This window comes from Scyliorhinus torazame, chromosome 2 (assembly GCF_047496885.1).
Source record: "Scyliorhinus torazame isolate Kashiwa2021f chromosome 2, sScyTor2.1, whole genome shotgun sequence".
NCBI classification, from domain to species: Eukaryota; Metazoa; Chordata; class Chondrichthyes; order Carcharhiniformes; family Scyliorhinidae; genus Scyliorhinus; species Scyliorhinus torazame.
The window spans coordinates 347,668,726-347,696,028 of NC_092708.1; the positions used below are offsets into that span (position 1 = coordinate 347,668,726).

General features: G+C 46.2%; 1 pseudogene; it reads right to left on the bottom strand.

The window, feature by feature from the left end:
• Nucleotides 1–26,912, bottom strand: part of LOC140407516 (dual specificity protein phosphatase 18-like) — a 63,439-nt pseudogene extending 36,527 nt beyond the window's left edge.
• Between the last annotated feature and the right edge of the window lie 391 nt (nucleotides 26,913–27,303).

A 27,303-nucleotide genomic window follows, 5' to 3' on the forward strand; every position in this document is an offset into this window, starting at 1 on the left:
CAGCAGGACTGGGGAATCCTGCTGCCATAAACATCGGAGAATCCCGCCCAGTGTTTCTGGATCGAAAAAATCCATTGATTGTGAAGGTCCTTGTGATGCCATGAGACACATGGTTAGGTGATGCAAGTTATTTTCCATTTCTTTCCATTTCTCCCCTTGAACCATTCGGGGCTGGATTTACCACCACCCCCCCCCCCCCCCCCCCCGCCGCGTTTTTCTATTTCACCCCACCAGCGGGATGCTCCGTTACGCCGACCGGTCAATAGGGTTTCCCATTGTGGGGCAGCCCCATGTCATCGGGAAACCCCCAGGCTGCCGGCAAAACGGAGCATCCCGCCGGTGGAGAATCCAGCCCAATCCTTCCTTCCATAGGCTCGCCAAAACCTACATCTTCAATAGGCATTTGATTTCCCCTTTCCCCCCTTTCCAATGGAAATTCTTTGATCCCTTTTGTAAACCTTGCGGATGTATTTCCATATGTAACTGCTACTGCATAACTTCAGATAGCCGTGTGATGTTTGGGGTTATTATGTCTGGTATGAACATTTACTGAGGCAGAAGGCCAAGTTCAGGTCTCATGATTCAATTCCTCTTCTTCTTCTTCTTCTTCTTCAAGTAAGCATTCTCTAGGTATGTGTATTGAATCCCCAACTAATCATGTATCCGACTCTCCTGATCTTTTCTTCTTTTAATCTAAATACATTTCTTAAAAATAAGTTGCTGAGTCTTTCGGTATTTTGACCGAAGGCAATCTAAAGATACAGAAAAGTCCACGTTCACTGAGCTATGAGGAATTATTGGACAGAGGACAGCGCATAGTTTTGTACATGGCAAGCACGTGAACATCAACTGCTGTTTGGATGTTGATATGACACTACATATTGGTGACATTTACGTGTCCTTGTCAACCCCAACATACTTCAAACGACGTGAAGTAAGGATTTAGTTTATTCCTGTTAATTACAAGCACATAATCCCAGCGTGAAAAAGGCTACAATTAATCACAAATGCAATTATCAGAGGAGCAATTGTGGTTCTTGTACTGGTAGTGACTTTCACAATCCTTTCTCATACCCTCAAGATTGCAAGTGGGGCTGTCCTTTTCCTGGAGTGCACTCTTTCACACAGTTTCCAGAAATAAACACAGAGAAAGCCCCAATATATTTACTTTTTAAGCAACGGTCTCCTATGTAAATCAGAAGGTTGCAAGTCCAGACCTCAAAGGGAAGTTTTAATTACTTTTAGTGAGCGTAAACGAAAAAAAAAGCAAGTCATTCATTTATCTAGCTTCGCCCACAACCGCGGAATATGCTAAAACACTTTGGAAGCAGTGAAGCACTTTTGAGGCACAGTCACTGATGTGATGTAGGAAACACAATAGTCAATTTGTGCACAGCAACATCCCACAAACAATACCATGCTAATAATCAGAGAATCTGGTTTTTAGTGATATTGGTTGAGAGATAATTACTGGCCATCAGAGATACGTCCCCTGTTCTTCTTCAAAATGGTACCAAGGGATCGTTGATGCCCACCTGAGAGCGGGCAGGGATTCACTTTAATGCCTCATTGGCAACTCCAACAGTGCAGCGTTCCCTCAGTATTATCCTAGAGTATTTTTCTCAAGTCTTCAAGATGGGATTTGAAGCTGCCACACTTTAAGTCAGAGGGTCACTGAATGATCCATATCTGATACACAGGCATATCGGGAGTTAATTGAATGCTTCTCCAATCCCACCCCTGCTCATTACTGCAACTGAGACGCCTGACAGCCTCTGGAGAACATCACAATGGAGGTCTAATGGTGCACGTAGGACCTCAATGACACTTTAAAATGGTTAGGATTTAAAATTCTCATCAGGACCCTAGTATGTAATAAAGATGACCATGAGGGAGAGCTGTAGTATCTGAGGTGCGCCCCATTTGGTTGAATGCAAACAATCCTATAGCACTCTAAGGGAAGCATGGTAGCACAAGTGGCTAGCACTGTGCTTCATAGCGCCAGGGTCCCAGGTTCGATTCCCTGCTGGGTCACTGTCTGTGTGGAGTCTGCAGGTTCTCCCCGTGTCTGCGTGAGTTTCCTCCGGGTGCTCCGGTTTCCTCCCACAGTACAAAGACGCGCAGGTTAGGTGGATTGGCCACGCTAAATTGCCCTTAGTGTCCAAAAAAAGATTAGGAAGGGTTATTGGGTTACGGGGATAGGGTGAAAGTGAGGGCTTAAGTAGGTCAGTGCCGACTCGATGGGCTGCATGACCTCCTTCTGCACTGTATGTTCTATGTTCACTCATCAAAGAACAGGAAGGGGGAGATTGCAAAATATAATGGCGAATCTGGGTGCCTCAGCCAACATTGCTGAATCAAATTGCATGCTCATTTATCTCCTTCCTGTTTGTGAGATCTTGCTGCGCACAAATTGAAACATGGAACATAAGTACGAGCCATTCAGCCCCTCAAACTAGCTCCGCCATTCATTTAGATCATGACTGATCATCCACCTCAATGCCACTTTGCTGTGCTATCAACATATCCTTTGATGTCATTAGTTCCCTGTTTTGTGCATGTTCAATGATTGAGCTTCCACAGCCCTCCGGGGTACGGAATTTCAAAGGTACACCACCCTCGGAGTGAAGAAAATCCACCTCATCTCAGTATTAAATGACCTGCCCCTTATTCTGAGGCTGCGTCCCCGGTTCTAGAATCACCAGCCAAGGATCATTGAATGATCCATATCTGATACACAGGCATATCGGGAGTTAATCGAATGCGGCTCCAATCCCACCCCTGCTCATTACTGAGATGCCATTCAGCCTCAGGAGAGCACCATAATGGATGTCTAATGGTGCGCGTAGGACCTCAATGACATTTAAAAATGGCTAGGATTTAAAATTCTCATCAGGACCTGAGTACATAATAAAGATGACTGTGAAAGAGGGCTGCAGTATTTATATCCACTCTGTCACATCCTGTAAAAATGTAGTAAGGTTTCAATGATTTCACCTCTGATTCTTTGAAATTCTAAAGAATACAGGCCCACATTCTTCAATCCCTCCTCCTCAGACAACCCTGACATTCAGGGTTTCATCCAGTAAACCTCCGTTGCACTCCATGTATGGCAAGTAAATACTTCCTTAGATAAGGGGACAAAAAACTGCACATAATACTCCAGGTGAGGTCTCACCAAGGCTCTATACAACTGCAGCGAGAAACCTTTACTCCTATACGCATCCTCCTGTAATGAAGGCCGATATACCTTTTGCTTTCCGAATTTATTGTGACATCTGCATGCTCGCTTTTAGTGACCCATGAACAAGGACACCCAGGTTTCGTTTGACTGCCACATTTCCTAACCTCTCACTATTTAAGAAATATTCCAACTTCCTAATTTTTTTCTACCATAGTGGATAACTTCACACTTATTTTCATTAGATTCTGTCTGCCATGTTCTTGCCCATTCATTTAGCCTGTCCAGGTCCACTTGAAGCCTCTTTCCATCCTCCTCACAACCTACATTCCCACCTAGTTTTGTGTCACCAGCAAAATTAGAAATATTACAATTGGTCCCCATATCCTAATAATTTATATAGATTGTGAACCTTGCACTGATCCTGGTGGTACACCACTAGTGACAGCCTGAGAATGACCTGTTTATGCCTACTCTGCTTTCTGTCTGTTAACCAATTCTCCTCCGTTGACATTATATAATCCCCAATTCCATCAGATCTATATTTATGTACTAACCTCCTGTTTGGGACTTTTATCACATGCCTTCTCAGAATCCAACTATACCATAACCCCTGGTTCTACTCTATCTATGCTACAAGTAACATCCTCAAAGAACTCCAACAGGTTTTAGGGGCAGCATGGTGGCAAGTGGTTAGTACCGTTGCCTCACAGCGCCAGAGCCCCGAGTTCAATTCCCCCCTTAGGTGCCTATGAAGAGTTTGTATGTTCTTCCCAGGTGTGTGTGTGCTCCTCCCACAGTCCAAAATTGTGCAGGTTAGGTGGGGTTAGGGCAGGGGAGTTAGCCCAGTTAGCGTGGCCTTTCAGAGGGTTGGCGCAGACTCGATGGACCAAATGACCTCCTTCAAAGCTTTGACAAAGGGTCACCTGGACTCGAAACATTAGCTCTTTGCTCTACCTACAGATGCTGCCAGACCTGCTGAGCTTATCCAGCATTTTCTCTTTGATGTCATTCTTTATTATGGATTCTAAAATTTTCCCTACTACTGACATCAAGCTAACAGGTCTGTAGTTCACCATTCTCCCTCGACCTCCCTTCTTGAATAGTGGGGTTACATTTGTTACTTTCAGTCTGCAGAGACCTTTCCAAAAACTATAGAATTTTGAAAGATAAGCATCAATGTATCCACTATCTCTCTTGTCACGTTCTTCAACACTCTGGGGTGTAGCTCACCTGGTCCAGGGGACTCACTGGACTTCAATCCAGTTAACTTTTCAAGTGCTACCTCTTTACTAACACTGATTTCTTTCAGTTCCTCAAGTTTCACAACTCTTGGTTGCCTAGCATTGTCGGGACATGTTCTGTCTCTTCCTTCGTGAAGACAGACAGAAAGAAATTGTTAAGTGTCTCCACCATTTCCCTCTTATCCACTATAAATGTGCCTGTCTGCACCTATGATGGGCCCACTTTTGTCCAAGCCAATATTTTCCTTCTCATGCAGCTAAACAAGCTTTTACAGTCAACATTTATGTTTCTTGTTAGCTTGCATTCATATTCTCTTTTCCTTTCTTAATCAGTTTCTTGGACATCAACAGCCATGATTGATTCACCTTTTCCTTTGGGTGTTTTTGCATTAGAGGAACATATATCTGTTGTACACTGTGTGGCATTTCTTTAAATACTAGCCATTGAATGTCTACTGTCAAATCTTGTGATGCATTTTCCCAATCCACCATAATCAAGTTGCTCTTCTTATTTTAATATTTGGATACTATCTCGCTCTACCTTACAATAGTGGCGATCAACAAAGCATCTTAGGATGTCCTGCGGGCTTGAAAGCTGCCACATAAACATGCGCTCTCTCATTTAATCATCTATATAGAATACTACTACAAAATACATTGGGTTTACTCTCCTGTTGAGACACTGGAGTCCAAAGATGTGCGGGTTAGGTGGATTGGCAATGCTAAATTGCCCTTAGTGTCCAAAAAAGTTAAATGGGGTTACTGGGTTACGGGGATAGGGTGGAGGTGTGGGCTTGGGTAGGGTGCTCTTTCCGAGGGCCGTTGTAGACTCGATGGGCCGAATGGCCTCCTTCAGCACTGTAAATTCTAAGATTCTATGATTCTATGCAACCAAACCTTTCTATGTACAATGTACAGCTCTAATTATTGTACACACTTAGATGGATTACTCTGCTAAATATAACTCAGTACACTGCAATTTCAATCACATTTCAGTCCAAGTCCGGTTGTTTGATTGTAAAAGGCTGCCACCCATCACTGCTTGACATGAAACCCACTTGCAGGGAGAAAAGGATACTTGCCAAATGCTCGACATCCAATTACATAAGCTCGACTTGGATGAAGTCAATGGAGATGACAACAGAGAGAAAGGTAAAAAGCATTGTTGATTTGTAATCACCCCATTGTACAATATCACACAAAGTCTAAATTATCCCCACTTAATGATTTAGAAGCGCACTGACAAATAATACAAAAATGCCTTGCGATCTTTTTGCGACCTTAATCAAAGGGAACTGTCACAGTTTTGAGTCTCACCTTAAATATTCTATCAGAAATGGCAATGCTCCCATAAACTGCCTATGGCTCTTACATCCACGGGTATACCCATTTGTCCAATATCTCACTGCATGATACCATAAACCAGTACTGTAACAATAATACACCTTTGTGATCAGGCCATGTACGCCTCTTACACCTGCCCCAAGTACATCTCCATTGTTTTGGCAAGGTGGTCTGAGGAAACACCTAGTATAAGGCAAGTCATTAAGCTTATCATTAAGCTGCTTCATTTCACAGTTAACGGGTTTACAGAGAAACATTTGTGACCTGCCTCCCAAAGCTCAATCAGTACAAATTATCTTTCAGTAATAACACAAAACTATGGAAGTTCTGCTTTTTCCCACATCAGTGGACTTGACTTCAACAAAATTGCCTGGAATTTATTCTGGGAGGAGATCAGTAGAACCCATTGGAGAAATGGCCTGAATGATTAAAACCTGCACTTCATCAGGAGTTCTGCTGATCTGCTGAAGTTGTGACAGAAGATCATTAAAACCCCATGAAAAAATCGGTGCAAGTATCTGATTAGCCTTCTTTCTAACCCTCTAAGCGTGGTGATGCCTCTGTTTACAAAACTGATTGTTGGGACTGTTTTATATCAGCCAGTGTTCATAACCCAGGGTAACAAACCCAATGCAGTGTGTGTGGGTGCGGTTTATAGATTATAATAAATTGCTTATTATTTCTAGTTTGTTGATATATTATTTGATTGGCTAATTCATATTGTAAAAACACTGTTCATTTTATTACACTTGCATGAAAGCACTTTGCTTTGAACACTCAATAATTCCGTGTAATTCTTTTTGAAAGAGTTTCAAATTGTTAAAAAATAGTCCAAAACATGACAGGGAAAATGTCGAATCATAGCACTTGGCCACAGCAAGGGTATTTCATATAATTTGGCATCATAAACCTGCCTTCAATTCAGCGGATCACAACTTCCTCCTCCTCCTCTTGACGAAACCCTCCAAAGTATTTATTGCCAGCCTTTTCTGCCAATGTGGTGATGCATAATTTGTTTGTTTGTTATTTTTTTGCTATTTGCAGCACTGTAGGCGGCCATTCAGCCCATCGTGTCTGCACTGGCTCCCAAAAGAGCAATCCAGCTAGTCCCATTCCCCAGCCTATCTCCATTGCCCTCTAAATTCGTCACTTTCAAACAAATATCCAGCACTTTTTGCAATCCACCTCCACCACTCTCCCACATTCTAAACCCCAACAACTCTCTGAGTAAAGAGGTTTCTCCTCATCTCACTCCGAGCTCTCCTGCTGATCATCTTGAAATTGTGACTCCCCCCCCCCCCCTAGTCACTGACATACCGACTAGTCGAAACAGAAAATCCTTCTTTACCCTGTCAAAATTGTGCAGAATTCTGAACACCTCAACAAGGTGTTATGGGCTAGGGTTTAGAAAACTCCAAAGTGTATCATGGAGTTCACCTGGCCTACAACTGTTAATTAATTTTGGTTACGAGGAGCACAAGGGCCTACCTTTCAGGTGTTATTCAACAGAGGCCTTAAGCACTTTTAATCAAAAACAAAGTTTATTCTACGAATTTGGTTAACATTTTTATAAACACAAACAGTAAGCATTTTTATCAACTGCAAACATAAATACCCCACACAGCTACAGTATACAACCCTTAATAGATTTCCCATTTAAGCTGACGCAATTTGATAACAAGATCCCATAAACGAGAAAACCATTTTCAAAGGTGTGACCAGCACACAGTACTCAAGACCTGGTATAGGTATTTCTTGTTTCCTGTCCAAAATAGCAGGTTTAAATTCCTTCCGGAAAATAGTTATCACATTTAAGTTATCACATAATCTGGAGGCAGCTTTTAAAATGCAGAGAGAGAGAGAGACTCCAAGATCCTTGTCTGCCTGAATACAGCAGCCAAATGTCAAAACAAAAGCAAAAAAACTCAGAGCCACACAACAGCTCCCAGCTCAAAAACAATAGTAAAACCCAGAGCCACAGCCCAGCTCCACCCACACAATGACATCACTGAAGCTATTTGATAAGACAAAACATTTCTTAAAGGGATACTCCCATGAGAAATGTTGCCTCTTAATCTTCTCTGCTCCAAGGAGAACAAGCCCAATATCTCCTATCTTTCCTTGTATCTAAAATTCCTCATTCCTGGTATCATTCTAGTAAATCTCCTCTGCACTCTCTCCAGGGCTTTAACATCCATCCTTAAATAAGCTGCCCAGAACTGAACACAATACTCCAAATGTGGTCTGACCAATGCTTTGGTACTAACGTGATGTTATTGTAAGGGATGGTGCGATATCTTGTAAGACTGGTGACTACTAAGTAGATCAATGAATAAACGGTTTATTAAGGTAAGCAACTATCTACAGAGAGTGAGATAAAGACTGTTGTATTCCAAGACTCCAGACTCCAAACAGGCAAGGAAAACCTGCGGACAGCAATTTTTGCGGCATTTGATGTTGGTCTTTTGACCAGATCATCTATGTCTGTATCTAACCCAGGCCACCACACGTAACTGTGTGGGTGCATCTTCATCTTTGTCATCCCAGGATGAGCACAATATAACTCCTGTAATAATAACTTTCCAGTGAGAGTGGGAACGAGCATCCTATTAATAATATGCCATGTTCACAACGTAACTCATCTTTTCTTATCTGAAAGGGTCTGAATTGCTCAGAATTGTTATCATCATGCCAGCCTAGGAGGACCATATGCTTAACTCTAGATAATATGGGGTCCTTCTGGGTCCACAACTTGACCCGTCATGCTGACATGGGTAATGTAGCAAGAAAGGTTAGAGCAAGGACAATTTCCTGTGGCATTGGCGGTGGTGGTATATTTTCTGGTAGGAGAAGGCGGCTTAAAGCAGCCGCGTTTGATATGTGTGTGCCCAGCATGTGCTGAAAAGTATACTCATAGGCTGCTAACAATAGAGCCCAGTGTTGGACCTGAGCTGAAGCCATGGAGGATTGTCCTTATCTTCCCTAAATAAGTCTAACTACTCTGAAGTGTCGTCCATAAACGTATTGATGGAACTTCTTCATTCCAAAGATTAGGCTAGTCCCACTTTTTCTATTTGTGATTAAGCCTTTCTGGCATCGGTCAGAGTCCTTAAAGCATCGGCGATAGGCCTTCTGCGCGATCTTCCATCTTATGAGATAAAACCACTCCAATTCCATAAGTCGACGTGTAGCAGGTGGGAAATATTCTCTTTTGAGGGGTCAAAATGAACTCACGAGATGGCTGCAAAGCTAGTTTAACCTGTTTAAAGGCTTCCTCCTGGTGCTCTTTCCAATACCACCTCTGGTATTTTTGAATAGTGTGTGTCGGGGTGCCAACAACATAGAAAGATTAGGAATAAATCTTCTGTAATAATTTACCATTCCTAAAAAAGATTAAAATTCTGACACATTTTGGGGGCCAACGCTTCCTTAATGCTTTTATCTAATCTGTCACAGGGGGCAGCCTTGGGCGTCAACTCTAAACCCCAAGTACGTCACTTCATGAGCCTGAAACATACATTTTTCCCATTTTAGCCAAACTCCAGCCTTCTTAAATCTTTTTAAAACTTGTTTGAGATTTGCTGTGTGCTTCTCTTCAGATGCCCCTGTAATCAGTACATCACCTAGATAGACAACCACCTTAGGTAGGCCCTGTAGTAAGCTTTCCATCATGCATTGGAAAATCGCACACGTCACTGTGACTCCGAAAGGCAGTTGGATACACCGATATAAGCCATTGTGAGTATTTAAAGTAACAAAATTATCCAGACACCGCATCTATTTATAATTGTTGGTACTCACGGCTCACATCAAGTTTAGTGTAAGTAAAGCCTCCTACTAATTTAGCATATAAATCTTTAATTCTTGGCATAGGGTATCAGCCCAAATATGCGGCCTGATTCACAGTTAATTTATCGTCGCCACCTATCTTAATGGTTCTATCGGTCTTAACTACTGGCACAATGGGAGCCACCCATTCCAAAATTGCACAGGCTTGATGATGCCTATTCTTTCAGCCACTTGAGTTCAGAATCAACCTTCTCATGTAAGGCATAGGGCATGGATCAGGCTCTATAAAACTTGGTTGTGACTTCAGGATCCATGCAAATGTTTTGCTTTTAGGTCCTGTATCTTGCCGAACATCATGGAAAACCTCTTGGTTTTCTAAAGACGTCAAGAAAATCTCCTTCATTAATTTTAAGGATTCCTAGCCAATTTAATCTAATTTGGCGAAGTCAATCTCGGCCCATCAAACTTGGCCCATGGCCCCTGATATACCTTTGAGGCTGCCGCAAAGAAAAAATGATGTGGATATGCCGGCATTAGACTGGGGTGAGCACAGTTAGAAGTCTTACAACACCCGGTTAAAGTCCAACAGGTTTGTTTCAAATCACTAGCTTTCGGAGCACTGCTCCTTCCTCAGGTGAATGAAGAGGTAGGTTCCAGAATCATATATATGGACAAAGTCAAAGATGCAAGATGATACTTTGAATGCGAGCATTTTCAGGTTTATTAAGTCTTTACAGATCCAGGGAGAGGGGTAACCCCAGGTTAAAGAGGTGTAAATTGTCTCAAGCCAAGACAGTTGGTATGATTTTGCAAGCCCAGGCCAGATGGTGGGGGATGAATGTAATGCAACATGAATCCAAAGTCCCGGTTGAGGCCGCACTCATGTGTGTGGAACTTGGCAATAAGTTTCTGCTCGGCGATTTTGCATTGTCGCGCGTCCTGGAGGCCGCCTTGGAGAACGCTTACCCGGAGATCAGAGGCTGATTGCCCTTGACTGCTGAAGTGTTCCCCGACCGGAAGGGAACATTCCTGCCTGGCGATTGTCGCGTGATGTCCGTTCATCCGTTGTTGCAGCGTCTGCATAGTCTCGCCAATATATCACGCTTTGGGACATCCTTTCCTGCAGCGTATGAGGTAGACAACGTTGGCCGAGTCGCACGAGCATGTACCGTGTACCTGGTGGGTGGTGTTCTCACGTGTAATGGTGGTACCCATGTCGATGATCTGGCATGTCTTGCAGAGATTGCTTTCGGCAGGGTTGTGTGGTGTTGTGGTCGCTGTTCTGAAGGCTGAGTAGTTTGCTGCAAACAATGGTTTGTTTGAGGTTGCTCAGTTGTTTGAAGGCAAGTAGTGGGGGTGTGGGGATGACCTTGGCAAGATATTCATCTTCATCGATGACGTGTTGAAGGCTGCGAAGAAGATGTCGTAGTTTTGCCCCTCTGGGGAAGTACTGGACGACGAAGGGTACTCTGTCGGTTGTGTCCCGTGTTTGTCTTCTGAGGAGGTCGGTGCGGATTTTTTTCTGTGGCGCGTTTGATCTGTCGATCGATGAGTCGAGCGCCATATCCCGTTCGTACGAGGGCATCTTTCAGCGTCTGTAGATGTCTGTTACGCTCCTCCTCGCCTGAGCAGATCCTGTGTATACGGAGGGCTTGTCCATAGGGGATGGCTTCTTTAATGTGTTTAGGGTGGAAGCTGGAGAAGTGGAGCATCATGAGGTTATCCATGGGCTTGCAGTAAAGCGAAGTGCTGAGGTGACCGTCCTTGATGGAGATGAGTGTGTCCAAGAATGCAACCGATATTGGAGAGTAGTCCATAGTGAGTCTGATGGTGAGATGTAACTTATTGATGTCATCATGTAGTCGTTTCAGTGATTCTTCGCGTGGGTCCAAAGGAAAAAACTGTCATCGATGTATCTGGTGTATAACGTCGGTTGAAGGTCCTGTGCGGTGAGGAGGTCTTGTTCAAACTTGTGCATGAAGATGTTGGCATATTGAGGTGCGAATTTGGTCCCCAAGGCTGTTCTGTGTGTCTGAATGAGAACTTGTTGTCGAAGGTGAAGACATTATGATCCAAAATGAAGCGGATGAGTTGCAGAATTGCGTCTGGAGATTGTCAGTTGTCGGTGTTAAGTACTGAGACTGTTGCAGCAATGCCGTCATCATGGGGATGCTGGTGCCGAGATGTCCATTGTGACGAGGAATGTTCCAAACTCAGCACCCATGGACCAGTTGAACCAGGAACAACCCCCACCATCTGGCCTGGCCTTGTGAAAACCTACCAACTGTCCTGGCTTGCGACAATTCACACCTCTTTAACCTGGGGTTACCCCTCTGTCTGAATCTGTAAAGACTTAATTACCTGCAAATGCTCACATTCAAAGTATCATCTTGCACCTTTGACTTTGTCTATACATATGTTTCTGGAACATACCTCTTCATTCACCTGAGGAAGGAGCAGTGCTCTGATAGCTAGTGATTTGAAACAAACCTGTTGGACTTTAACCTGGTGTTGTAAGACTTCTTACTGTACAAAGAAAAAAGGTATGGAGATGCTCACACTCTGGATTCTTACAAAAACGATGAGAGGTTTTATTAGGGATATTGCTCATGCAATCCAAGATGGAGAACTGAAGCCAGTGCAAACACTCTCTGCTGACGTCACTACAGGGATTTATTCTCATACATTACACCCCTCCTCCTTTACTTCTTTAGTACAATGACAACTGCTTAACATTTTTGCAAGAGACCCACTTATGCATTATGTTTCTTCACATATATACAACTCAGTAAGAGGTGGATGTCTATTCCTTTTAGGTTGTATTCAACGTTCTGGAACCTGGTTATTCAAGACCTTGAAAGTGTCCTCTTTTCCTTCAGCAGGTGGTACTTCCTGGGAAGATACCCCAGTGTCCATCTCTATTGGTATTGGAAAGTTCTCAGACACAAAATCTGAACATGCCTCTGCACCTGGCCTCTGTTCTGAAACTTCGCTGCCTACATCAGGATTTTTCAAAGTGTGGTTGCGATCCATGGGTGGGTTGTGTTGGGAGGGTCATGGAGTGATTGGTTGCACTGTTCCTGCTGTGGTTCCGATCGAGGCAGGAGTGCCCAATGGCCGCGACTGGCTTCCAAGTTGAGAATAGCTGCAGGGCCTCTAGTTAACAGCCTACAAAGAAGAAACATAGCTCAGGAACAAAGCAGTATAAGGCTTCTTGATGCATGGTTTTGCCAAATGTGCCAATGCAAATAAGGATGAAAAACCCATGCAGGGAAGTATTGGCAAATGAGAGGAGAAGTTTCAGATTTTGAAAGAGAAGTGGTGGGTGAAAAATTCCTTTTGAGGTTGAGACCTCAGAGTTAGTTATTAACTTCCAGTCGACTCTAAATCAAAAGACTACGTTGCTGCAGCTGACCTGTGATACCACATTAAAACACACCAAAAGCCCATGAAGCTGTCAGAATTTTGGAGTAGTCCCAGGAGTGTCCAATGCTGAGTAAAACAAGCATTTTGTTGCTATTGCCCTTCACGGTGACTCACATGTGCGAGGTGGATTTTCTATTTTCATCTGTATGAATATGGCACAAAGGAGCTGGCTGAAGTCTGTACCTAATATGCACATTCCCCTCTCCTTCTTTGAACCTGATTGAAGTGGGATTGTGAGGAGGCTCCCCTTTTGTATTGAAAGTCAGTGAATGTGGCGTGTGTCACTCAGATCGGCCGGTTGGCAAAAGTGGATCCTGTGAAAAAAATGCTGGAAAAACACAGGTCCACATTGTCCAAGGGAAATACATATTGAGAAGTTTCCACGTGTTCACTTTATGAAGCTTGCAGCTGGCCACCACGATGTTGCTGAGCTCTTTCAGCACCCATCCATATGGTGTATGATATTGGACCTATCTTTATTAGTATCACAGCAGGTACTCATTTCTCGTTGGTGGTGTCGCTTCTGGCTAGCACTCACTCTCCTTGTTTGAATATTCGCTTTTTAGATTTCTGTTCTCTCCTAGCAATCTGTGCTTGTTGTCATTTGACAGTCTCTGAAGTATCAGGTCGTACTAACAAATCAAACTGTGTTCTTGGTTTCCTCCTGAACAGCAGCATTGCTGGTGAACTTTGTATTGTTGTGTGAGCGGTGTTCTGGTAAGACATTAGAGTTTGTTTACTCTTCTTGCCAATGTACCTTGGTCCTTCAATGCCTTAATGGACTGTTTGAATGATTGAACAAAACATTCAGCCAACCGATTTGTTGCAGGATAGTACGGAGCTGACTTTGCGCTGTATACTGCTTCCTCTTAAGTAGTCCTCAAACTCCTTGAACTGAGTTCCATTGTCACTTACGAACTGCTCCAGTGTACCAATGTTTGCAAATATTTTGTTTTGCTTTCAATGGTTTCTTCGGTCATGGTGTATTTCACGATCTGGCCATTTAGAGTGTGCATTCACAATCACTAGGAACATGTGACCCTCCAGTGGACCAACATCATCGATGTGTATTCTCCGCCATGGCTGCGTCAGCCATTCCCATGGGTGCAATGGTTTAATAGTGGCGAGTTTCTTAGTTTTGTTCAAGACTGACATTACTCCACTTTCTCTTTGATTTGAACGTCTAATCCTGGCCAGCAATCTGTCAGCAATCCTATTCTACCACGCCCACATCCCATGAATGAATTTTTAAAAATGTTTCTTATCCATCTCAACATAGTTATGGTGATCTTTGCTGGAGGCTGTTGTATGTTTTCACAATACGAGTTAAGGGGTGCTTTTCTGGTATTGTGTCTCGGAGCATGTTCTAGTGACAGTCGGGTTACTCTGTGTTTCTGACTGTGATATTGTCCCGTTTTGGCATTTGTTTTTGTTTTGTCACCGTCCTGCCATTTGGTGTTTGTACCTGGTACGGTCTTTATTCTGGGGATATGCTGTCAATTTCTGTTGGATTCCAGATGCCATCAGTTGTACTCGAACTTTCTGACGAAAGTTCAGGTTGGGTCATTCGTTACCCCAAGCCAATCATGGACAGCGTTCATCTTCCCAAGTAGTGTATCATGCCCCCCTGGGAGTATGGATGAGTGATGACTGGGAAGGTTTGTCACACTTGCCTGTTGAGTCGTAATTCTGCATCGATTCCATAACATGATAAAGTGTGCTCATTAGGAATGGGTATACACATCAGCTGATGATCTATGTTGCAATGTTCGGTGATCTTCTCGTGTAAGCAAAAGCTTTCCGTTTGTGCTACTTGTGGGCTCTGGTGGCATGGTGGCACAGTGGCTAGCACTGCTGCCTCACGCTAGAGACACAGGTTCAATTCTGGCCTTGGGTCACTGTCTGTGTGGAGTCTGCACGTTGTCCCCATATCTGCGTGGATTTCCTCCCAGTGCTCCAGTTTCTTCCCACAGTCCAAAGAAGTGCAGGTGAGGTGGATTGGCCATGATTAGTGGATTAGTGTCCAAGGATGTGCAGGTTAGGTGGGATTATGGGGTGACGGGGATAGGATGGGAGAGTTGGCCTAGGTGGATGCCCTTTCAGAGGGTTGATACAGATTTGGGCTGAATGGCCTCCTTCTGCACTATAGGAATTCTATGGTCCTCATCATGGTCTTGGCATTGCCATGGAGGGTGACCATGGACAGATCCTTGCATGCCAGTAGGCCTGCGATCACTGGACCCGTGCTGTCCACAATGTAATATATCTGGCGTGAGCGATGTGAGCCTCATTAGTGAAACTTAAGTGTAATGCAGGGATGGAACCTCTGAACCATTGTACACGGTGAGTTTGGCAGCAGTTGGTTGAATCATCCCTTGCCACTTCTGTGAGTACATACACTTTAGTGTGCAAAGTGGAAAGGTGTTTGCCTCTGCACCAGTATCCAGTTTTGCGTAGAGGTTATGCTGATCTTCATCTATGGGCATTTAACCCTGATGGTGGCAAAGGCTTCAGTTGGTACCACTGTGCCAAAACATTCTTTGATGTTCAATATGCTGAATGTTGGCATACTTGTGTATCAATGGCCTGTTCATCCTCATTATTTGACCATCTAGCTTGACTACTTTTTGTGGATCTTGTTTTGATGCTGTTTGGCATGCGTCCTTGGATGTTTGTAATGTTGTACCAGTCTGGCCTCTGATTGTGGCTTCTAGTGATGTTGAAGCTCCTGTTACCATCTTTGCTTTCTGCATTTGTGCATCTAATGCCCTCTGGTGCCACACATTTTGCACTTCGCATTAAAAGCTGGGCATTTTCTGGGTGCATGAATGAAACGGCACCACCCACACTGTTTATTAGACTTGCCTGTTTTGGCTATCATGCCAATGGTATACAAATTGCCTGTAGGGATTGTACTTGCGTCCGCTTTGCAGCAGGACTCCCACTGTATAACCTTTAGGTTGAACCAAGCGGTCTTCTTGGAATACTCCCATTGGGGTCGGTCCTATCACAAGGTTGATTATTCTGTTGACTAGCTCTAATTCTGTGAAGTCACATTCACACTCCTTCTGTATCTACTGATGAATTGATCAATGGTGTCTGTCGATTGTTGCAGAAAAGACACAAATTCCGGATGGTACATTTGGAAGTTGTGCGCGACACTTAGTTGGTCTTCAAGTGTTTGCCATATTTTTTCTGGATTTTTTGAGGATGGTTGTCGAACAGACCTGACCGGTTCAGAGACCTTCATTGCCTATATCAATGTAAATCTTACCGCCATGCTTATCTGGCTCGGAAATATTGAGATCCAGGAAGCACAGTTCTACTCATTGTCAGAATAAGCTATACTCAGATAGGAGGTCTGCTGTTTTCCAATTAAATGTTAGAAATGTTGTTGTTATTTTGTGGCTTTTGCAGGGGTATTGCTATCTGAAAGAGTTGATAGCAATTCTGGCTTCCATCAGCAGCTATGTTTCAGCTTAACTTAGCCCTGAATTCAGTATCTTTAGTAGCCACTCCCTTAGCTCATCCTACATGACTATTTTATAATTCATTCACGGGATGTGGGTGTCGCTGGTTATCATAGAATTTATCATAGAATTTACAGTGCAGAAGGAGGCCATTCGGCCCATTGAGCCTGCACCGGCTCTTGGAAAGAGCTCCCTACCCAAGATCAACACCTCCACCCTATCCCCATAACCCAGTAACCCCACCCAACACTAAGGGCAATTTTGGACATTAAGGACAATTGATCATGGCCAGTCCACCTAACCTGCACATCTTTGGACTGTGGGAGGAAACCGGAGCACCCGGAGGAAACCCCGCACACATGGGGAGTATGTGTAGACTCCGCACAGACAGCGACCCAAGCCGGAATCGAACCTGGGACCCTGGAGCTGTGAAGTAATTGTAGGCCAGCATTTATTGCCCATCCCTCGTTGCCCTTCAGAAGGTGATGGTCAGTTGCGTTCTTGAACCACTGCAATCCCTGCGGTGTAGATGCACCCAGTATTGTGTTCAGGAGAGAGTGCCAGGATGTTGCCCCAGCGATAGTGAAGGAGCGGCGATATATTTCCAAGTCAGGGTGGTGATTGACTTGGAGGGGAACCTCCAGGTGGTCGGGTTCCCAGGTATCTGCTGCTCTTGTCCTTCTAGATGGCAGTGGTCTTAAGGTTGGAAGGTGCTGTCTTAGGAACATCAGTGAGTTACACAGTAGATGGTTCACACGGCTGCCACTGACGGTACTGGAAGGTTTGAATGTTAGTGGAAGGGGGAGCAATCAAGCGGGCTGCTTTGTCCTGGATGGTGTCAAGCTTCTTAAATGTTGTTGCAGCTGCACTCATCCAGGCAAGTGGAGACTATTCCATTATACTCCTGACATGTGCCTTGTAGATGGTGGACAGGCTTTGGGGGGGGTCAGAAGGTGAGTTTCCTAATCTTTGACCTGCCCTGGTCGCCACAGTATTAATGTGGCTCGTAAATTCAGCTTCTGTTGAATGGTAACGCCCAGGATGTTGATTGTGGGGAATTCAGCGATGATAATGCTTTTCAATATCAAGAGGCAGTGGTTAGATCCTCTCTTGTAGGAGATGGTCATTGCCTGGCACTTGTGTGGCACAAATGTAACTTGCCGCTTGTCAGCCCAAGCCTGGATATTGTCCAGGTCTTGCTGCATTTGGACATGGATTGCTTCATTATCTGAGGAGTCACGACCGGTGCTGAACATTGTGCAGTCATCCGCAAACACCCCCACTTCTGACCTTATGATGGAAGGGAGGTCATTGATGAAGCAGCTGAAGATGGTTGGGCCTAGGACACTACCCTGAGGAACTCCAGCAGTGATGTCCTGGGACTCAGGTGACTGACCTTCAACCACCACAACCATCTTCCATTGTGTCATGTATGACTCCAACTAGAGGACTGTTTCCCCCCTGATTCCCATTGATTCCAGTTTCAGTAGGGGCCCTTGATGCTACATGACTACTCAGCATGACTGCAATGGTGGAGCTGATAACTCTCTCTGATTTTTCCAGGTTAACTCTCCGTCCACCAAGAGCAGCGCGGTGGTGCAGAGGTTAGCACTGCAGCCTCACTCCGCTGAGCTCCTAGATTCGATCCCGGCTCTGGGTCACTGCCCGTGTGGAGTTTGCACATTCTCCCCGTGTTTGCGTGGGTTCCGCCCCCACAACCCAAAGATGTGCAGGCTAGGTGGATTGGCCACGCTAAAATTGCCCCTTGATTGGAAAAAATGAATTGGGTACAATAAATTTCGGAAAAAAAACTCTCCGCCCACCAAGCAGTGATTTAGGTTGGAAAACGAAGTGCAGGCTTCAGAAGTAGAATAAAACAATGAAAAAAATACTTATTTTTACTGGCTTCTTCTGGCTGTTAGGGGGTGGGATTCTCTCTTCCGGGGACAAAGTTCCCACGCCCGCCGGAAAACGGGCGAGAATCACTCCCCCATGAAAAAGTCCGTGGGAATTTTTCCTCGAAGATCCGGGGTGATTCTCCATTTTCAAGAGGCCGAGCAGGGCCCCAGCGAGCGTCCCACAGCTTCGGCTGCTGGTGGGTCCCTGCAGTTACGCCTACCCAGCCGCGCATGCACACTGCGGCCGGCATGCGCATGGCGGCCGGCATGCACACTGCGGCCGACCGTGGGTCCACGCATGCGCACGGTGGCTGTCTTCACGCCGGCCCCCGTGCCACATGGCGGAGCCCTACAGGGGCCTGGCACGGAGGAACATAGGCCCCAACCGGAATGAGCGCAACCGCCAATAGCTCTTAATGGGAGGATTGAGTTGCGATGGAACACACAAAAGACAGACAACGAAGCTATCTTTAATTCTTACTGATCTCCATTTCCTGATTTTACTTTAGGTTTCCAGAGTCAGACTTTTATCATCTCAACATTAGTTCAATCCAATCATTAATATTAAATAAAAATCATTACATATATCAAGAGCAAAATACTGCAAAGCTGAAACTAAGGCAGAAATTTCTGGAAACACACTCAGCTAGTCATGAAACATTTATGGAGAGAGTTAGTGGCCCTGATATTTACCAGACGGGGGGGGAGGAAGCAGCGGGGGTGGTGAGGAAATGTTTTGTGGTTGAGTCAATCCAGAAGGATGGGTTTCTTTCGGACTGTGCCGAAGGTAGTGGCAGGACAAGATTACCATATTTGAGGGCGGCACGTGGCGCAGTGGATAACACTGGGACTGCGGCGCTGAGGACCCGGTTCAAATCCCGGCCCAAGATCACTGTCCTGTGGAGTTTGCACATACTACCCATGTCTGTGTGGGTTTTGCACAGAGATGAGCAGTTTAGGTGGATCGGCTAAATTGCCCCTGAATTGGGAAAAAATTGAGTGCCACCCACAGGTGGCCAGTCTACATATCCCCCCCCGGTGAGGGCGGAGCCAGAGGCGGAGCCCACCGGGGTTCCAGTACAGTACCTGGAAGTAGACCGTATTATCATTTCCACGTCAAAGGTCACAGCACTAGACAGACAGTTCATACTTAGGTGAATACATTCACCACATTCACCCCCTGTTAAAAAAGTCAAGTCCATCCGGGGTGACGTGGGGTCATCAAATGTTCAGTCTGTCTGGAGGCCGGATTGTTCTTTTAGACCTCCTCAGCTCAGGCGATGTGGCGGGCACGGTTGTTGCAGGTGGTGACTCCGGGGGCGTGTTGTCTGGAGCTTGAGCTTCAGTCCGGCGTGTCAGAGACGATTGAGGGGTGGGGTTGGCAGAGGGGTGGTGGGTGGAGGCAGTGCAGGCGCGGGACAATACAGGATACCCAGGGAGGCGTAAGGGGTGCTGGGGGTGACGGTAAGCAGCGGGGAGGACGGCACATTGGCAGGGGAACCAGCTGGCACCAGGTCCCGTATGGAAGACCGTATCTTGCCGTCCGTCCTGGTGCGCGGCATAGGTGTACTGGGGGTTGGCGTGCAGCAGCTGGACTCTCTCAACCAGGGGGTCGATTTTATGACTCCTTGCATGCTTCCGGAGAAGGACAGGTCCCGGAGTTGTCAGCCAGGATGGAAGCAAGACCCCGGAGATGGACTTCTTAGGGAAGACAAACAAACGGTAGTGAGGGGTCTCCTTCGTGGCTGTGCAGAGGAATGATCTAATGGAGTGGAGGGCATCGGGGAGGACCTCCTGCCAGCGGGGGATCAGGACACTTCTAGACCGGAGGGCCAGAAGGACGGCCTTCCATACCGTTGCGTTCTCCCTGTCCACCTGCCCATTTCCCTGCGGGTTATAGCTCGTAGTCCTGCTCGAGGCGATGCTCTTACTGAGCAGGTACTGACGCAGCTCATCGCTCATGAACGATGTGCCCCGGTCACTGTGGACGTTCGCAGGGAAACCGAACAGTGTGAAGATGCTGTGCAGTGCCTTTATAACCGTGGCCGAGGTCATGTCAGGGCAGGGGACAGCGAAGGGGAAGTGGGAGTACTGATCAACGACGGATAGGAAGTACACATTACGGTTGATGGAGGGGAGAGGCCCTTTGAAGTCAATACTGAGGCGCTCAAAGGGCGGGGAGGCCTTTACCAGGTGGGCCTTGTCTGGCCGGTAGAAGTGCGGTTTGCACTCCGCGCAGACGTGGCAGTCCCTGGTCATGGCCTTGACCACCTCAGTGGAGTAGGACAGATTGCAGGCATTAATAAAGTGGGTAAGCCGGGTGACCCCCGGGTGACTGAGGTCATCGTGGATAGCCCGAAGTCGGCTATCTTGTGCGCTGGCGCATGTGCCGTGGGACAGGGCATCTGGGGCTCATTGAGCTTCCCAGGACAATATTTGATATCGTAATTGTAGGTGGAGAGTTCGACCCTCCACCTCAAGATTTTGTCATTCTTAATCTTGCCCCGTTATGCGTTGTCAAACATGAAGGCGACCGACCGCTGGTTGGTGACGAGGGTGCACCTCCTACCAGCTAGGTAGTGTCTCCAGTGCCGCACGGCTTCCACTATGGTTTGTGCTTCCTTCTCGACCAAGGAATGTGGGATTTCGGAAGTGTGGAGGGTTCTAGAAAAGAAGGCTACCGGTCTGCCCGCCTGGTTGAGTGTGGCGGCCAGGGCGACGTCTGCCACATCCCTCTCTACCTGGAAGGGGACGGACTCATCCACAGCATGCATTGTGGCCTTAGTGATGTCGGCCTTGATGCGGCTGAAGGCCGAGCGGGCCTCAGTCGTCAGGGGAAATGTGGTGGTTTTAAAAAGTGGGCGGGCTTTGTCCACATAGTTGGGGACCCACTGGGCATAGTAAGAGAACAGCCCCTGGCATCGTTTGAGGACTTTGAGGCTGTGGGAAGGGGGAAGTTCCGTGAGAGGGCGCATGCGGTCGGGGTCGGGCCCTAGGACTCCGTTCTCCACGACGTAACTGAGGATGGCTAGTCGGGTAGTGCGGAAAACGCACTTCTCTTTGTTATATGTGAGGTTGAGGGATTGGGCAGCCTGGAGGAACCTCTGAAGGTTGGCGTCATGGTCCTGCTGATTGTGGCCGCAGATGGTAACATTGTCCAAGTACGGATATGTAGCCCGCAACCCGTACTGGCCCACCATTCGGTCCATCGTTCTCTGAAAAACCGAGACCCCGTTAGTGACGCCGTAAGGGACCCTGAGGAAGTGGAAGAGTTGGCCGGCTGCTTCAAAGGCAGTACAGTGGCGCTCTTCCAGGCGGATTGGGAGCTGGTGGTAGGCTGACTTCAGATCGACCGTTGAGAACACACGGTACTGCGCGATCTGGTTGACAATCTCCGCTGTGCGGGGGAGGGGGTACGCATCCAGTTGCGTGAACCTGTTAATGGTCTGGCTGTAGTCCACAACCATCCGATTCTTTTCCCCGGTCCAGACGATCACCACTTGTGCTCTCCAAGGGCTGTTGCTGGCCTCGATGATCCCTTCCCTCAACAATCGCTGGACCTCCGACTTGATAAAAATCATGTCTTGGGAACTATACCTTCTGAACCTGGTGGTGACAGGCTTACAGTTGGGAGTGAGGTTCGTAAAGAGGGAAGGGGGGGGGGGGGGGACCTTGAGGGTCGCGAGGCTGTATACCGTGAGGCGGATAAGTGTCTGCCGAACTGTAGGGTCAGGCTTCGGTGACTGCATTGGAAGTCTAATCCAAGCAGTAGGGGGGCGCAGAGGTGAGGGAGGACGTACAGCTTAAAACGAGCGTACTCGGCGCCCTGCATCGCGAGGTTGGCAATACAGTACCCCCGGATCTAAACCGAATGGGATCCGGAGGCAAGGGAGATTGTTTGGGATGCGGGGTAGATGTGAAGGGAGCAGCGCCTTACGTGTCAGTGTCGGCAAAGCTCTCCGTGCTCCCGGAGTCGAAAAGACAGGGGGTCTCGTGCCTGTTGACCCGGACGACCATCATGGAATTTTTCAGGTGCTTTGGCTGCGACTGGTCGAGGGTGACTGCGCCAAGCTGCGGGTAGCCTGTGTGGTCGGCGGTATCACAAAATGGCGGCCCCCATGAGTCGTACGTGTCGGCCAGTACCGAAGCCGGCGGCCAAGATGGTGGCCCTCATGAGTCGCACTTGTCGGTTGGTGTTGGAGCCGGCGGCCAAGATGGCGGCCCCCATGAGCCGAAGGAGGCTGATGATGCGTCTGAAGGGGGCGTTCCTGGCTGGCACGCAGCCACATTGCGGGGTCTGCGGGCCTGTGAGTCCATGGATCGGGTCTGGTGAGTTTTCGACTTCTGGGCTTTAGGTTGGCCCAGACAGACTCTGGTGAAGTGTCCCTTTTTGCCACAGTCGCTGCACGTCGCTGTGCGGGCTGGACAACGATGCCGAGGGTGTTAACCCTGGCTGCAGAAGTAGCACTGCGGTTCCCCGGTCTGGACGGGCAGCCACGCGGCACAGACCTATGACGTAGTCGGGTCCGATGGGCGCCGCGACGATGGTGTCCACGAAGGGTTCCCCGGGTCCGCGGGGAATGCACTGAGGCTCTGGTAGGCCACCTCTAACGAGCTGGCTAGTTCTACCGTGACCCGCAGGTCAGTGGTCCCATTTTCCAGCAGGCGCTGCCTGATGTAGTTCAATCGGACCCCAGCCATGTAGGTGTCCCGGATCTGTAGGTTCATGTGCTCCTCCGCCGTCACATCCCAATAGCTGCAGTTCCTTGCGAGTAGGGTCAGGTTTTCCAGGTACTCGTCGAGCGATTCCCCAGCGCGTTGACGGCGAGTAGTGAGGAGGTGTCGGGCGAACACTTCGTTTACAGGCTTCACGAAATGCACCTTGAAGGTCGCGACCGCCGCCTCGTACATGGCAGCTTCTCTATCATCACGGAGATTCGATGGCTCACCCGAGCGTGGAGGAGTCGCAGCTTGAGGGTTTCAGAGGGAGGCGTTGTGGAGGAGTCGAGGTAAGCCTCGAATCAGCGAAGCCAGTGGTTGAAGATCTCCTTGGCCTCTGTTGCTCGCGCATCGAGTTCAAGCTTATCTGGCTTTAGAGCGGCTTCCATGGTGCTGTCGCTGGATAATAAATTGTTATACCATCAATTCACTGTGAGACCGTGAGAACGAGTGAACATTAAGCTTTATTATCCAGGAAATCGCCTGCCAGTATCTGCTGTACAAATTAGTGCCACCCACAGGTGGCCGGTCTATATATCCCACCAGTGAGGGTGTAGCCGGAGGCGGAGCCCACCGGTGTTCCAGTACAGTACCTGGAAGTAGACCGTATTATCATTTCCAGGTCATAGGTCACAGCACTATACAGACAGTTCATTCTTAGGTGAATACATTCACCACATCTAAATTTATTTAAAAAAAAGATTACCATATTTGCATTCTGTTTCCCAACCACAACCAGACAGATTGAAAGGTTGTCTGGCAGCCAGGTAGGCCTGTGCAACCAGGCCACATGCATCGAGGAGATAGGGCGAGATCAAAGGTCAGGAGGGGGGACATCAATGAGGCTAAAGGGGTCTGGAGAATTTGGAAGTGAAGTAGGATATTGATGGAGGAAGGGAAGGGGAGTGGGCAGATTGGAGGGACCAGTAAGATCTAGGGAGATGGGGAACAGATCATGAAGAGACTGGAGAGACTGGGACAAGAGAGAAAAGAAATACCTCAGTGACTCCATGAAGGACATCAGGAAAGCATTGGGTATCAGATGCCGATGACTAGACTGTTGCTTCACAGTGCCAGGGTCCCAGGTTTGATTCTCGTTTGGGTCACTCTCTGTGCAGAGTCTGCATGCTCGTTTCCTCCCACAAGTTCCGCAAGACGTGCTTGTTAGGTGAATTGGACATTCTGAATTCTCCCTCAGTGTACCTGAACAGGCGCCGGAATGTGGCGACGAGGGGCTTTTCACAGTAACTTCATTGCAGTGTTAATGTAAGCCTATTTGTGACAATAATAAAGATGATTATTATTATTAGGAAGGCTAACAGGTTTAATAATGTGGGTAGGAGAAGAACTCCTGTTCTTCCTTGACCAGAAGCAGTGCCAGAAAGCAGTTAGCTGTTCAATGCGGCAACCCCTGCCTCACTTAAGTCGAGTTTCCTGATACCAGAGAAACCCAGCTGGCCAGTGTTAAAATTGGAGCAAAATATAATCTGAAACACACAATCTCATTGAAATATTTGCATGGGCATCAGGTCTCCTAGGGATGTGTCAGTTTTCCAACCCCATCCTACCCCCATTAGATTCAGACGTAGGCAGGTTCAAGGTGGGCTAATTTTAGGTTCGAAATGTTTTCCAGTTTTGAACTCACCTCACAAAATACACCCATTTTGAAGGGGTTAAAAATTCCCCCCATCATTTCAGGTCAGTGAATTATCATCAGAACCATTAAATATATGCCCGGTCTCAATTGGCATTCATGCACTTTGTAGCTATTAAAATTTAAATCATCAATTAACATCCGGCAGAAAGTAAAGAGCCAGTCATAGGGTGCATCACATGGTTAGGGAAATATATTTTATATCTCGGATTTATGCTGAGATGACCCTAGTTTTTCTGTGTGTAACAGATTTCATTTACAGTGCTTTAAAATGTCTACTCCATGCTTCTAGCAGCTTCCAGCTCTTTCGACTCTTTGCTTACTTTTCCCTGATTCCACACCCAGGCTTAATCAATCAAGTACTGTGACGATCAATAGGAAACAGATTCATCTAATCAAGCACAGAAAATTTGAGTACTGCACTCGTCTTCAATCAAACTGATGGTACTTTGTCAATTACATGCTGGGGGATCTCTGCATATGGCTTTTATGTGAATCCAATCATATATCACTGACTGAATTGCTTCAATCAAGTAGGGCTATGAATCCTGACTGCTATTGTGTTGTCATTAAAATGTATCGGGAATAAAGTGATACTTGTTTCCTTTAAATAAATATTCCCATTTACTGACATTTGCAGCATTCCAATTGATTTTTTCAGGATAAAAATGCTCTTTGATTATAAACAACAATATAAATAAATCTGTTCTCTGCTGCTGATTGGTATTCATCCAGATAATACCTGCCATCTGCTGACAGCATTAACATACTACAGCTTACAAGAAAGCTTCACTTTTTGAATTTGGACAGATGAACTATATTTGTAACCTCCACATTATTCCATTAGAGTGTAAAAGTACTGATTTTCGGCATTTAATTAAATGGCAAAGAGGACAAATTTAAATGTAAAAATGTATTTCTTGACAAGGCATTCCAATGGATTGAGAGAGGCATCTATCGGGTTCTGATGTACCTCTATCCACATAACTGTACAGAAGGCTTATCGCTCTAAGGAGCAGAATGGCTCAACTTTACTGAGCAAGAAATGCCTGTCCTGTTGAAGTGAAGCATGAAGGCAGTATTACTAATTGGAATATCATAATTTCAAAGATAATAGTTTATTTGAAGAGAGTTCATTGATTCTGAGAGTTGAGGCGAAGACATTGAATACATTCAAGGGGCGGCTGGATGAGGCACTTGAGGCGAATGGGATCAAGGGTTATGGGGAAGAAGCAGGATTAGGTTATTGAGTTGGACGATCAGCCATGATTGTGACGAACGGTGGAGCAGGCTCAAAGGGCCGAATGGCCTCCTCCTGCTCCTATCTTCTGTGTATGTTTTTATGTATTTTTCTTTGTCGCCGTAAAGTGAAAAATTATGGAGCTGCCCACACTCTGGATTCTTGTAAAACATGATGAGAGGTTTATTAAGGGTGTTGCTCACACAATCAAAGATTGTGATCTGTCCAAAGCCCACACAAACTGGTAATGTCACTACACATCATGTGATGCTAACCAGCAGGAATGTATTCCCTGATATATAACAACACCCCTCCCCCTTTACTTCATTAGTGCAACAACAATGATTAACATATATACAACAGATCCACTTATGCATTATTCTATACACAGATACAATTCAATAAGACAGTCTCTGTGATAGACATCTATTCCTTTTTAGTAGAATTTGGCATTCTGGTACTTGGCTACTCCAGACCATTGAAGTGCCCTCATTTCCTTTCGTAGATGGCATTTCCTGGGTACTGATGCACGATCAATTACACTCAAGACAAAGTGATTTCATAACTGAAGACTTTAATCGACTAGAACTTGTTCCCCAGCAGCTTCGGTACAGAAAGTGAAGGCTGCTGGGACGGCACCGGTTCTTATACTCCGCCTGTCAGGGCGGAGCTATGTACAACAGCCAATGGTAAACTCCTAGGTTTAACCAATGGTCATCAGCCTCTTAGGTACAGCAATACCTGATAATACCACAGGTACTTACTCTTGTATCTCTCACTATTGATGTTGGAATGTCCTCAGAAACAGAATCTGAACTCATCACTGCCTCTGTTCTCTGTTCTGAAGTATCGTTCACTAGATTTTCCAAGGGAAGATCCTCGAGAGGTTTTGGAGAATTGCCTTTGTGAAGCAAGTAGCTGATCAGCATTTCACCAAACTCTTTCATCGTCCGTCTGTACGTGTATGATATTGGACCTGTCTTTCCTAGAATCATAGCAGGTACCCATTTTCTGTTGGTGCAGATCCTAGCTAACACTCTCCCTGGTTGAATAATCACTTTTTAGAGTTTTTCTCCCTCCAAGCAATTTGTGCTTGTTGTTGTCGTTTGACAATCTCTGAAGTATCAGGCGGAGTTAACAAATCAAACTGTGTTTGTAGTTATCTTTTGAACAACAGAATTTGAACTCAGCATTGTAGAGTGTGCAGTATTCCTGTAAGGCATTAGGAATTTGTTTACTCACCTTGCCAATGTCCATTGGTCCGTCGATATTTTGATAGAATGCTTTAATGATTGCACAAAAGCTCGGACAATCCATATGTTGCAGGATGATACAGAC